Source organism: Saccopteryx bilineata, chromosome 3 (genome assembly GCF_036850765.1).
Source record: "Saccopteryx bilineata isolate mSacBil1 chromosome 3, mSacBil1_pri_phased_curated, whole genome shotgun sequence".
In the NCBI taxonomy this organism is placed as follows: domain Eukaryota; kingdom Metazoa; phylum Chordata; class Mammalia; order Chiroptera; family Emballonuridae; genus Saccopteryx; species Saccopteryx bilineata.
This window is the reverse complement of record NC_089492.1, coordinates 303018886-303032757: the sequence shown is the minus strand read 5'-3', so window position 1 is coordinate 303032757 and position 13872 is coordinate 303018886. Positions and strand designations below refer to the sequence as shown.

Genomic DNA, 13872 nt, shown 5'->3' with positions numbered 1-13872 from the left:
ATGAATAAATAAAATTTAAAAAAAAAAAAAATTTTTTTTATGCCCTGGCCGGTTGGCTCAGCGGTAGAGCGTCAGCCTAGCGTGCGGAGGACCCGGGTTCGATTCCTGGCCAGGGCACATAGGAGAAGCGCCCATTTGCTTCTCCACCCCTCCGCCGCGCCTTCCTCTCTGTCTCTCTCTTCCCCTCCCGCAGCAAAGGCTCCATTGGAGCAAAGATGGCCCGGGCGCTGGGGATGGCTCTGTGGCCTCTGCCCCAGGCGCTAGAGTGGCTCTGGTCGCAACATGGCGACGCCCAGGAGGGTCGCAACATGGCGACACCCAGGATGGGCAGAGCATCGCCCCCTGGTGGGCAGAGCGCCACCCCATGGTGGGCGTGCCGGGTGGATCCCGTTCGGGCGCATGCGGGAGTCTGTCTGACTGTCTCTCCCTATTTCCAGCTTCAGAAAAATGCAAAAAATAAAAAATAAAAAAAATTTAAAAAAATTATTTATTTATTTATTCATTTTAGAGAGGAGAGGGTGGGAGAGAGAGAGAGAGAGGAGAGGAGAGACAGAGAGAGAGAAGGGGGGGAGGAACTGGAAGCATCAACTCCCATATGTGCCTTGACCAGGCAAGCCCAGGGTTTCGAACCGGCGACCTCAGCATTTCCAGGTCAATGCTTTATCCACTGCGCCACCACAGGTCAAGCCAGTAAGTGGTTTTTAAGAATAGAAAAAGATTTGGAGAAATGAGTACAGTGTGAGGCTGACCATCACCAACCAGGAGAAAGAGCAGCCGGGAGGACTTGAAGTTCTCACTGCATCTGGTCCTTTGAGAAAGGCTACTAAAAGTGAGGCCATTAACGATCTGGGATCAATGAGAAGTACACAACTAGAACTGAGAATGCAAAAATATTACATCTATATCTTTTTAAATAAGATCCCATGATAAGCCAAGGTGGTACGTCTTTTCAACAAAAGATGCTGGTATATTTGTATCTTTAGTGGCATAAATATAATTTAAGACCCTTTACTCCAGCCCTAAACAAAAATTAAGTCAAAATAGATCACAGATCCAAGTATAAAAGGTGAAAGTATAAAACTTATCAAAGTAAATGGGAGAAATTTTTTTGAATCTGACTTACCAGAGTTCCAAGGGAAGACAGGAAGGACAATAGAGGATGAATCATAAAAAAATATATTTTACTAAATTAATATTGAATACATTTGTACCTTTTTCTTTTTTAGTGAGCTATAAAAAGGGACAGACAGGGACCAACAGACAAAAAGGGAGAGAGATGAGAAGCATCGACTCATAGTTGTAGCACCTTAGTTGTTCCTTGATTGCTTTCTAATATGTCCCTTGACCAGGGACTCCAGCTGAGGCAGTGACCCCTTTCTTTACCCAGAGAGCTTGGGCTCACACCAGTGATCATGTGGTCATGTCTGTGATCCCATGCTCAAGCCAATGACGACACCTTCAATCTGTTGAGCCTGCACTCAAGCCTGCGACCGCAGGGTTTCAAACCTGGGGCCTCAGAGTCCCAGGCCCACGCTCTATGTACGGAGACATGACCTGGTCAGGCAAAACATGAACTTTCAAGCACAACATTTACGAAATTGAAGACTAGAGCCAGAGTTTGGGAGATAACATTTCCGCATGTATCTAGTAAAAGATTGTATTTAAATATAGAAAAGATTCCCCCTCAAAAAAATATATATATAGAAAAGATTTATAAAACATAACAAAATTAATACAACCATCTAATTACTTTATGTATGAGGTCATGAAATTTTCTAGAAACTGGATTTTCTTGACGTCACATCTATAAACTCACTAAACATTAGTAACTTGCAGAGTTCTTATGTATAATAAATGTTATCTATAAATTATGGCCGTAAAGCTATAAAAATGAAGTATGGTTAAAAAAACTTGTAGGGTATGGTTTATTTCTTAAATGACTCCAAGTACCATTGCAAAATTATAAACTATGTAGGGTTAAAAGTGAATCAGTAAGTCTGAGACATTAAAATTTAATATGTATGTACTTTTTTTGTTTTGTTTTGTTTTGTTTTAGTAACCAAGATAGAGGGACAGACAGGGACCAGAAGTCAGAAAGGGAGAGAGATAAGAAGCATCAATTCATAGTTGCAGCACCTATTCAACAAAAGTTGCTGGCATAACTGTATCTCTAGTAGCGTAAAAATAAATTAAGACCCTTAACTCCAAGAAGAAAAGTTCCAATAAACCATGGAAGAAAGTAAGAATTTAGATAATGAGCCTGGGCTGGGTAGCTCAGATGCTTCAAGTGTCGTCCTGCTACATCAAGGTTATGAGTTTGATTTCTGGTGGAGAATCAACCAATAAATGCATAAATAAGTCAGACAAGAATTGATATTTCTCCTCACCTCCACTTACTGTTTGTCTGTAATCAGTAAACAAATTTTTTAAAGAAATAAAGAATTTAAAGAATTTAGATAATGAGAGGATTATAATATAAACTGAACCATAAATAAATTTTGGGGGGTTTTAAATTATTTTAATATTAGAAAGATAGAAACATCAATATGCTTTTCAAGTATACCCCACTTTCTTTGTAAGACGTTTAGGGAAAAACAGAGGTCGAAGAAGTGAGCTGTCGAATAAATAACCTTCAGTAACAAGTTACAGAGGCAAAACATGGGACCTTGGAGCTTAGGAAAAAGACATAAACCTAGAGAGGTATAAGAAGGGGGTAGAGAAAGCCAGCATGCTACAGATAGAGCCAATATGTATACCCCTCATAAATGCATACCTATTTTCTTTACTGTTTATTTTATTACTGTATTTTAGAGAAACAAGAGAGGTAGGAAAGAGAGAGTGACAGGAACACCAATCTGTTTCTGTATATGCCCTGACCTGGGATCGAAATTGGCAACATTTGTAATTCAGAACAATGCTCCAACCACCTGACCATGACCGTACAGTTTTTAATGCATAGCTTTTTGGTAACTTGAGTTATCATCCTACTAGTTCACCCATACTTTTTGTATACCCACTTACTATTAATTACATATAGATACATATAAATGTTATAATATGGAAATTTGTTTATGAGAAGGAAAATAAAATTAGATCACAGTTGTTTCTTTCCATATTTTTTTTTGCTTTTTTTTTTTTTTTTTTGCATTTTTCTGAAGCTGGAAACAGGGAGAGATAGTCAGACAGACTCCCACATGCGCCCGACCATGATCCACCCGGCACGCCCACCAGGGGCGACGCTCTGCCCACCAGGTGGCGATGCTCTGCCCATCCTGGGTGTCGCCATGTTGCGACCAGAGCCACTCTAGCACCTGAGGCAGAGGCCACAGAGCCATCCCCAGCGCCCGGGCCATCTTTGCTCCAATGGAGCCTTGGCTGCGGGAGGGGAAGAGAGAGACAGAGAGGAAAGCGCGGTGGAGGGGTGGAGAAGCAAATGGGCGCTTCTCCTGTGTGCCCTGGCCAGGAATCGAACCCTGGTCCTCCGCACGCTAGGCCGACGCTCTACCGCTGAGCCAACCGGCCAGGGCTCCATATATTTTTTTTAATTGGCAAAAGAGACAGACAGAGGAAGGGAGAGATTTGGGTGGTTTAGGTTGTTTATTGATTGCTTTCTTATACGGACCTTGATGGGTGGGGGCCCTTCAGTGGAGCTAGTGAAACCTTGCACATGGCCAGTGACCTTGGGCTCAAATTAGCGACCATGGGGTCATGTCTATGATCCCATGCTTGAGTGAACCACCCCGCACTCAAGCTGGTGAGCATGCGCACTAGCCAGGGGAGCCTGCTCCCAAGCCGGAGACCTCAGAATTTCAACCTTGGTCCTCATCTTAATCTGAGCTACGACCTGCTAGGCTTTTATTTGACTTTTTTTTTTAATTTTTTACAGGGACTAGAGAGAGAGTCAGATAGAGGGATAGACAGGGACAGACAGACAGAAACGGAGAGAGAGGAGAAGCATCAATCATCAGTTTTTCGTTGTGACACCGAGGTTGTTCATTGATTGCTTTCTCATATGTGCCATGACCGCGGGCCTTCAGCAGACTGAGTAACCCCACTCGAGCCAGTGATGTTGGGTCCAAGCTGGTGAGCTTTTTTGCTCAAGCCAGATGAGCCCATGCTCAAGCTGGCTATCCTGGGGTCTCGAACCTGGGTCCTTCTGCATCCCAGTCAGGCACTCTATCCACTGCGCCGGTGGTCAGGCTTTATTTGACAACTTAATGAGATTTAATTCCCATATATTAAACCTATTCTTAATAAACACTATTTTGGTAAATTTTCATACTTATATGAAAATCACTAATACTAGTGTAAAGAATTAGCATATTACTTTATTCAAGTTCCTATCATGTGAACATTTTATATAACCATGGTACATTTGTCAAATTGAGAAATCTCCAATTTCATAAATTTTTCCACTGTTTTTCTTTTTACAAGTTGCAGTACTCAACTCACAATACAATATTTCTTTAAGACATCATGTTTTCTCGATTTTATCTGATCTGTGACCATTTCTCTGATGTATTTATGTCATGAATTAATTTAAGGAGTACTGATGATTATTTTGTATCTTAATACATCTTTTGGGTTGTACAAACTTTGTCTCGTTAAATAATAATGCATTTTAGAACAGACACCTCAGACCTGCGTGACGAGTATATTCAGGTCCTGAGCAAGAACAATGCAGAATTAAAATAAACTTAAAGAATTAAAAGATAGGTTCAGGAGGTCTCTGCAAATACTGCTGGCAGAAACACCGCCCTAGCAGAAAAACATGTTTGCTCCCAGAAACCACATTTTCCTTTGTTTATAAGGCAAACTGGGCCATTAGCAAATCAATGACTTTTAAGATTACAGCTTTCAAGGCAACTCAAGAATTCCACTGTTACGAATTTCTTTATGGTTCACTTGTGAGGCAAAAGACACACCAGATTCAAATAACTGGGCAGAGGGCTGAAACTCTTGGGTGGATCCAGCCCTGAGAAACAGCACTACTGTATATTTATTGAGTTCCAAAAGCCATAGCTCAGCAGATAAAACTAGAAACTTACACAAGCCTCTTTTCACATCCATTTCATCCCCAACCCTGCACGTCTATTGTTCCTTTCATGAACAAGGACAAAAGAGGAGTCATAGAGTCCTAGAACTTATCAATCATAAAGGACATCTGGTTCTTGGAGGCATTCCTCTGAGAATCCTGTGTATATGCATTCAAGTAACCAGGCCAGAGTCTCCCCATGGCTAATATACTCCAAGATCTCTTATCTCCAAGTAACCATTGCTCGGCAGTTAACTGCCATTTATATTGGTGCAGAGTCGTCTTTTACATATTACCTTTTTCTTTTTTATTTAGCTTACACTGACTTTTCTAACTACTTCTACTTATTCTTAGTTGTCCCTTTTTGCTGGCAAAATTTTTTTCTAATTGGTTGCAAAAAAAACTTTGGCAACAAGAGTTATAGTAAAGTTACTAAAATTTCCCAAAATCCTTACTGGTTTTATGGCTAATTTACTGGTAGTATCATCAGCTGCTTGGTTTTTCTAGAGTTTCTATGGACTCCTCCTCTTTAGGTGCCCTGGACAGTGGATGATGGCTACTACTTCAGAAGAGCAGTCTCCTGTATTCTCTGGGGTGAGGGTTTGAGCCTCACCTTTGCTAGTTCTTAAGTCTTCTCCTGATGGCCCCTCTTCAACTGTGTCTGTCTTAGGTTGTTCCTGCCTTCAGGAATCATACCCATCTTTGACTAATCAGCCATCTTAGGGGCCAAACAGAGTTAGTTTTAGTTATGTGAGTGAGGGAGGAGCAACATCCCTTCCAAAATACTTAGTTTTAGCAACTGATGTTTCTAACTTTTTAAAAAACTTATAATACATTTCTTTTCTAATTTCTAGAGCTGAATGTTACATAAAGGCTATTTTGCTTGCCCTTTACGTAGCATAAGAGATAACATGGCAGATTGCTACTCTATTTTGTTTTGATGCTGATTGTCTCTTCTTCTAACTATATATAATAAAATAAATATAAAACAAATGATTACTACAATGCCTCTTACAGTTCCTCCAAAAATCTTAAATTGTTTTAGAGGATACAAATTACTGATTCCATCAGAAGTAGCAGTTAATAAATTTTCTCCACTAATCAATTTCAATTGATCCTTAAAAGTAGCATCAAGAGCATACATTGGAGTAAAGACAGCCTCTTCAACAAATGGTGTTGGGAAAATTGGACAGCTACCTACAAAAAAATGAAACTAGACCACCAACTTACACCATTCACAAAAATAAACTCAAAATGGATAAAAGACTTAAATGTAAGCCATAAAACCATAAGCATCTTAGAAGAAAACATAGTAAGCTCTCTGACATCTCTCGCAGCAATATATTTACCGATTTATCTCCACGGGCAAGTGAAATAAAAGACAGGATAAACAAATGGGACTATATCAAACTAAAAAGTTTCTACACAGCTAAAGACAATAAGAACAGAATAAAAAGACAAACTACACAATGCCAGAACATATTTGACAATACATCTGATAAAGGGTTAATAACCAAAATTTATAAAGAATCTGTAAAACTCAATACCAGGAAGACAATCTAATAAAAAAAATGGGCGAAAGAGCCTGACCAGGCAGTGGTGCAGTGGGTAAAGCATCAGACTGGGATGTGGAAGACCCAGGTTCAAGACCCCAAGGTCACCAGCTTGAGCGTAGGCTCATCTGGTTTGAGCAAAAGCTCACCAGCTTGAACCCACAAAAGCCCCTGGCTCAAGCAAGGGGTTACTTGGTCTGCTGAAAGCCCGCGGTCAAGGCACATATGAGAAAGCAATCAATGAACAACTAAGTTGTTGTAACGTGCAACGAAAAACTAATGATTGATGGTTCTCATCTCTCCGTTCCTATCTGTCTGTCCCTGTCTATCTCTCTGTCTCTGTAAAAAGAAAAAAAAATGGGCGAAAGAAATGAATAGACACTTCTCTAAAGAGGACATACAGATGGCCAATAGGCATATGAAAAAATGCTCAGCATCACTAATTATTAGAGAAATGCAAATTAAAACCACAATGAGATGTCATCTCACACCAGTCAGAATGGTGCTCATCAACAAAACAACACAGAATAAGTGCTGACGAGGATGTGGAGAAAAAGGAACCCTCTTGCACTGCTGGTGGGAATGCAGACTGGTGCAGCCACTGTGGAAAACAGTATGGAGATACCTCAAAAGATTTAACAATCGAATTAACTGCCTTTTGTCCCAGCTATTCCATTTTTAGGAATATACCCCAAGAACATCATAGCACTGTTTCAAAAGAAGAAATGCACCCCCATGTTTATGGCATCATTGTTCACAATAGCAAAGATACGGAAACAGCCCAAGTGTCTGTCAGTGAATGAGTGGAGTAAAAAGCTTGGTACATATATACTATGGAATAGTACTCAGCCATAAAAAATGATGACATTGGATCATTTACAACAGCATGGATGTACCTTGATAACATTATACTGAGCGAGATAAATAAATCAGAAAAATCTAAGAACTATATGGTTCCATACATAGGTGGGACATAAAAATAAGACTCAGAGACATGGACAAGAGTGTGGGGTTATGGGGTGGGGAGAAGGAGAGGAAGGGGGTTGGGGGAGTGGAGGGGCACAAAGAAAACCAGTTAGAAGGTGACGGAAGACGCCCTGGCCGGTTGGCTCAGCGGTAGAGCGTCGGCCTAGCATGCGGAGGACCCGGGTTTGATTCCCGGCCAGGGAACACAGGAGAAGCACCCATTTGCTTTTCCACCCCTCCGCCGCACCTTCCTGTCTCTCTCTTCCCCTCCCGCAGCCAAGGCTCCATTGGAGCAAAGATGGCCCGGGCGCTGGGGATGGCTCCTTGGCCTCTGCCTCAGGTGCTGGACTGGCTCTGGTCGCAACATGGTGACGCCCAGGATGGGCAGAGCATCGCCTCCTGGTGGGAAGAGCGTTGCCCCTGGTGGGCGTGCCGGGTGGATCCCGGTCGGGCACATGCGGGAGTCTGTCTGACTATCTCTCCCTGTTTCCAGCTTCAGAAAAATGCAAAAAAAAAAAAAAAAGAAAAAAGAAGGTGACAGAAGACAATTGGACTTTGGGTGATGGGAATGCAGCATAATCAAATGTCAAAATAACCTAGAGTCCTGGCCAGTTGGCTCAGTGGTAGAGCGTCAGCTTGGCGTGCAGGAGTCCTGGGTTTGATTCCTGGCCAGGGCACACAGAAGAAGTGCCCATCTGCTTCTACATTCCTCCCCTTCTCCTTCCTCTATGTCTCTCTCTTCCCCTCCCGCAGCCAAGGCTCCACTGGAGCAAAGTTGGCCCGGGTGCTGAGGATGGCTCTGTGGCCTCTGCCTCAGGTACTAGAATGGCTCTGGTTGCAACAGAGCGACGCCTCAGATGGGCAGAGCATCGCCCCCTGGTGGGCGTGCCAGGTGGATCCCGGTCTGGTGCATGTGGGAGTCTTTCTGACTGCCTCCTCGTTTCCAGCTTCGGAAAAATACAAAAAAAATAATAATAATAACCTAGAGATGTTTGCTCTGAACATTTTTTACCCTGATTTATCAATGTCACCCCATTAAAATTTAATTTTTTTAAAAAGTAGCATCAATATACTTTTGTAAATCTAAAATTTCCATAGTTAAGTTTTCATGATTTAACAAATGCTTTCTAACATTTTCCCAAGGGAAATAATTATGATTCCAAGGAATAGGGATAACATAAAAATAGTTACATTCCAATCACATTTTAGCTTAATTTGTCTTTGCAGGCTAACAATCTGATCTCCTAAAATAATCATAGTCTGTTCTAGATCATTAACTTTAGTATTAATGTTACTATCTATAAGTTGTTGAGAAGTCCCCAGTTGTTCAGAATTTTCATGCCATTTTTGTACAAAGGCCACAGACTGTATACTTTGATGTAATGTAACTCCAGATACAGCAGCCACAGTGGTTACAGCTATTATTCCCATAATGATGGCAATGATCAGTCCAACCAGTCTCTTGGTTCGCTTCAAGGACTTAATGAGATGTTGTAACAGCATCATGGAAGGGGAATCTTGCCACATCTGATGCATCTGTACTGTAATCTAGACTCCTATTTGGACTCTTAAAATGTATAGACTTTGACTGTTTTTATTAAAAAGAATAGAAGAGTTAATACATATATAAAAAGCACACTTATTGCAAATTATTGAATAATTTTCAGCTGATCACTTGGTTGCACCTATAATAAACATATAAGGCAATCTAACACAAGCAGATATAAAATGTGTCTCATTCTTCTTAAAAGTTAACATAGTATGGTTAGAAGGATAATTTCTCCAGATTTCTCCTTTCCACGCAGACATATGTTTAAGTGTCATGGCAACTTTCCACAAATGATATTGTATAGGACCAAATTTTCTATGAAAAGCTTGAGGTGACGTCCCTCCTTTATGCCCTATTACAGAGAGCCAAGCTTGAGCTTCTATTTTTAAACAATGTGGCTCATATCCTATACATATAGGTAATTCCTCAACTCCTGTTCTATAATTTTCTAATTTCATGCCTTCTTCCAAAGGTACTAAGGTACCTCTGTCATCAAAAGGTCCTGGAAGCCAATTAGAGTCATTAACAAAAATAGGAACGGCACTATCTTCCCAATGAATAGCTCTGCTTAATGGAGGATTAGGGATATATGCCTAATAACTAAAATTTTCAGCTCTACTTACCGGAATTGTTACCAAAGCAATCATTGATAAAAATAGATTAGCCGCATTTTGTTCTTTTCTAGTAGCTTGTAACATTTTTTTTACCCTCAAAGGTCAGCTTTTTAAGTTGACCCCAACTTGGTATTTTAGCCTTTTCAGTACCAGCCAGCAGCACCTTTAAAGTTCTTCCGAAGTTCAATTCTTCCATCTCGGCAATGGGTGGATTTGGAAAGAATCTATTTCTCTTACTCATGTTATTAGTTTAATTCTGCAAGCAGGACTCCAAAGGACTTCACCTGATTCTGAAATGACACAAGCAAACCTTCTTCCCCAATGTTGCACTACACTAGGTACCTATTGATCCAACTCATTTTTATAATGCACAGGTTAATTAATCTTAAAACGATTATTTTTTTGTCCAATGTCTGCCTGCAGCAGTCAAATGACCTCCTGTATTTAAATAATTCTAGGGGACAATCTCCTTCCTTCTCCCCCCTTTTGTTTAAGTAACATATTTTTCAGAGTGCAATAACTGTGCTCAATAATCACCTGTCCTTGTGGATTATATGGAATTCCAGTAGTATGTTTAATATTCCAAAATGCTAAGAATTGTTGAAACTTAGCAGAAGTATAGGCAGGACCATTGTCAGTTTTAACTGCTTTAGGAATGCCCATAACATTAAAAGCTTCAATAAGATGTTGAATGACACAATCAGCCTTTTCTCCAGGCAAAGTTGTGGTCCATAGAAAGGAAGAATAAGTATCAATAGAACAGTTTACATGAGATTGTTTTCCAAAGGAAGAAATATGAGTAACATCCATTTACCACAAGTCATTACTGTGTTGTCCTCTAGGATTCATTCCTCTTGGTAATGGAAGAGTGTTTATAACACTGCACTGAGGACATTTTCTAACAATATTTTGTTTTCTTTTTTTTTCCTGAAGTTGGAAACAGGGAGGCAGTCAGACAGACTCCCACATGCGCCCGACCGGAATCCACCCGGCATACCCACCAGGGGGCGATGCTCTGCCCGTTTGGGGCATTGCTCTGTTGCAACCAGAGGCATTCTAGCACCTGAGGCAGAGGCCACAGAGCCCAGGCCAACTTTGCTCCACTGGAGCCTTGGCTGTGTGTGGGGGGAGAGACAAAGAGGAAGGAGAGGGGGAGGGGTGGAGAAGTAGATGGGCACTTCTCCTGTGTGCCCTGGCCAGGAATCGAACCTGGGACTCCTGCATGCCAGACCGACATTCTACCACTGAGCCAACAAGCCAGGGCCTCTAACAATATATTGAGCTTCTTGCCTGGTTATCTTAAGGTTTTGCATTAAACCTTTTTTATTTGTATGAGTCTCTGCATGAAATTTAGCAGCTATTTCCATTGATCCAATGAGTAATTGATCAACTTTATTATTTGTAGTAGACATAGGTCCTGGTAAAGCTGTATGAGAATAAATGTGAGGGTTTTTTTTTTTGTTTTTTTTTATAAGTAAATTTTTATTTTAATGGGGTGACATCAATAAATCAGGGTACATATATTCAAAGAAAACATTTCCAGGTTATCTTGTCATTTAGTTCTGTTGCATACCCATCACCCAAAGAGAGATCGTCCTCCATCACCCTCTATCCAGTTTTCTTAAATGTGAGTTTTATAGACAGGCAAATTTTGTTCCTACAATAAAAGTTGTAACTCTTGAAACAATTTGTGTAATTCAGAACGATCATTTGAAATGTAAACACTTTCTATAAGTTTAACTTTATGTTCAACATATTGTGAATCAGTAACAATGTTAAAAGGGCAAGAAAAACCATTAAGAAGTAATAATACAGGCCCAGGTGTGAACTCAGTCTTGCCCGGCTGGGACAGAGCGGATGCGTGAAAGTGGTCAAGCCCAGCTGTGGGCCGCCTGCAATCCAGCCTGCAGGGGAAGGGTAGGATCCCTGGAAGGGGCGGAGACCCACCCTTGAGCAAGGTTGCAGGAGCGCAGCCTCCCCTGGCCCATAGAACCAAGGCTTGCGGACTGACCCGGGAGCCGGATCCTCCCGTGGGGGTGGAGCGAAAGCTCAGAACAGGGAGAGTCCCAAGACTGAGTGCGGGCATGCAGCCCCGCCCAGCCTCTAGAGCCAAGACTTGCAGCTGTCCCGTGAGTGGGCTTTTCCTGCAGGGGCGGGGTGAAAACCCGGAATCAGGTAGAGACCCGCAGCTGAGCAAAGGTGCTCACCCCTTCCCTCAGGGCCAAGGATTGCGGCCTGGGTGCAGCACATAACCCCACCTGTGGGGGCGGGGTGAAAGCTGAGGCCACCGAGGCTTGTACACATGAGCACATAATCACAGCCCCTCCCATGAAGGAGAAGTGGAAACCACAGCAACAACCCCAATGGGCTGACACCCACAACGCCCATACCCAAATGCCCTAGGCAGCAGCAGCAGAGCGGGTGGTGGGCCTGCAGACAGGCCACACCTAGGGAACACAGGGGCCACACCCAGTAGACCTCAGTGACCAAAACCTTCTTTTACACAGACAAAATGTAAAGGCAGAGAAATGCAACACAAATGAAACAAGAGAAATCCCCAGAAAAGGACCTGAATGAGTCAGATATAACCAAATTACCAGATGCAGAGTTTAAAATAATGATTGTTAGGATGCTAAAAGATCTTAGAACAGCAAAAGATGGTCATTATGAACACCTATGTAAAGAGATACCAAATATAAAAAAGGACATTGAAATAATAAAAAAAAAATCAGCTTGACCATGCAGTGGCGCAGTGGATAGACCATCGGACTGGGATGCCGAGGATCCAGGTTCGAGCCCCGAGGTCACCAACTTGAGTGCAGGCTCATCTGGTTTGAGCAAAGCTCATCAGCTTGGACCCAAGGTTGCTGGCTCGAGCAAGGGGTTACTCGGTCCGCTGAAGGCCCATGGTCAAGGCACATATGAGAAGGCAATAATGAACAGCTAAGATGTTACAACAAAAAACTAATGATTGATGCTTCTCATCTCTGACTCTGTCTCTGTAAAAAAATTTTTTTTTAATTAAAAAGAATCAGTCAGAAATGATAAATACAATATCAGAAATGAAGAACACAATGAAAGGAATTAAAAGCAGGATGGATGAAGCTGAGAATCGAATCAGCGAGTTAGAAGAAAAGATAAATGAAGGTGTGGAAGCAGAGCAGAAAAAAGAAAAGAGACTCAAAAAGTCTGAGGAAACTCTAAGAGAGCTCTGTGACAACATGAAGAGAAATAACATTCACATCATAGGGGTTCCTGAAGAAGAAGAGAAAGAACAAAGGATAGAGACTTTGTTCAAACATATCATAGTGGAAAACTTCCCTAAATTAATGCAGAAAAACATCTCACAAGTTCAAGAAGCACAGAGAACTCCACTAAAGAGAAACCCAAAGAAATCTACACCAAGATACATCATAATTAAAATACCAAAGCTAAGTGATAAAGAGAAAATATTAAAAGCCACTAGAGAAAAAAAGGCTATCACCTACAAAGGAGCCCCCATAAGGATGATTTCTGACTTCTCAACAGAAACACTTGAGGCTAGAAGGCAAAGGCAAGAAATATTCAAAGTAATGCAGTACAAGAGCCTACAAGCAAGACTACTTTATCCAGCAAGGCTATCATTTAAAATTGAAGGAGAAATAAAAGCTTTCCAGACCAAAAAAAAAAAACAAAACTCAAGGAATTCACTACAACCAAACCAATGCTGCAAGAAATGCTAAGGGGCCTGTAGTAAACATATCAAAGGGGAAAAAGAATATAGCAAAAGAGGAATACAGTTGTAAAGAATAAAATTGCAATAAACAACTACATATCAATAACAACCTTAAATGTAAATGGATTAAATGATCCCATCAGAAGACATAGGGTAGCTGCGTGGATAAGAAAATAGGACCCATACATATGCTGTCTACAAGAGATACACCTTAAAACTAAAGATGCATATAGACTGAAGATAAAAGGATGGAAAAAAATATTTTATGCAAAAGGAAATGAAAAAAAAAGCTGGGGTAGCAATACTTATATGAGACAAAATGGACTTTAAAACAAAGGCTATAGTAAGAGATAAAGAAGATCACTACATAATGATAAAGGGAGCAATCCATCAGGAAGATATAGCCGTTATAAATATCTACACACATAATATAGGAGCAC

At 41.1% G+C, this 13872-nt stretch overlaps 1 protein-coding gene across 1 annotated transcript in view; it reads right to left on the bottom strand.

Moving 5' to 3' along the window:
* Positions 1 to 1629, bottom strand: part of LOC136331998 (zinc finger protein 432-like) — a 102310-nt gene extending 100681 nt beyond the window's left edge. The window contains 1 exon segment of the mRNA XM_066271218.1: positions 1384 to 1629. The gene's annotated coding sequence lies outside the window, so the exon portion shown is untranslated.
* Positions 1630 to 13872: the final 12243 nt, after the last annotated feature.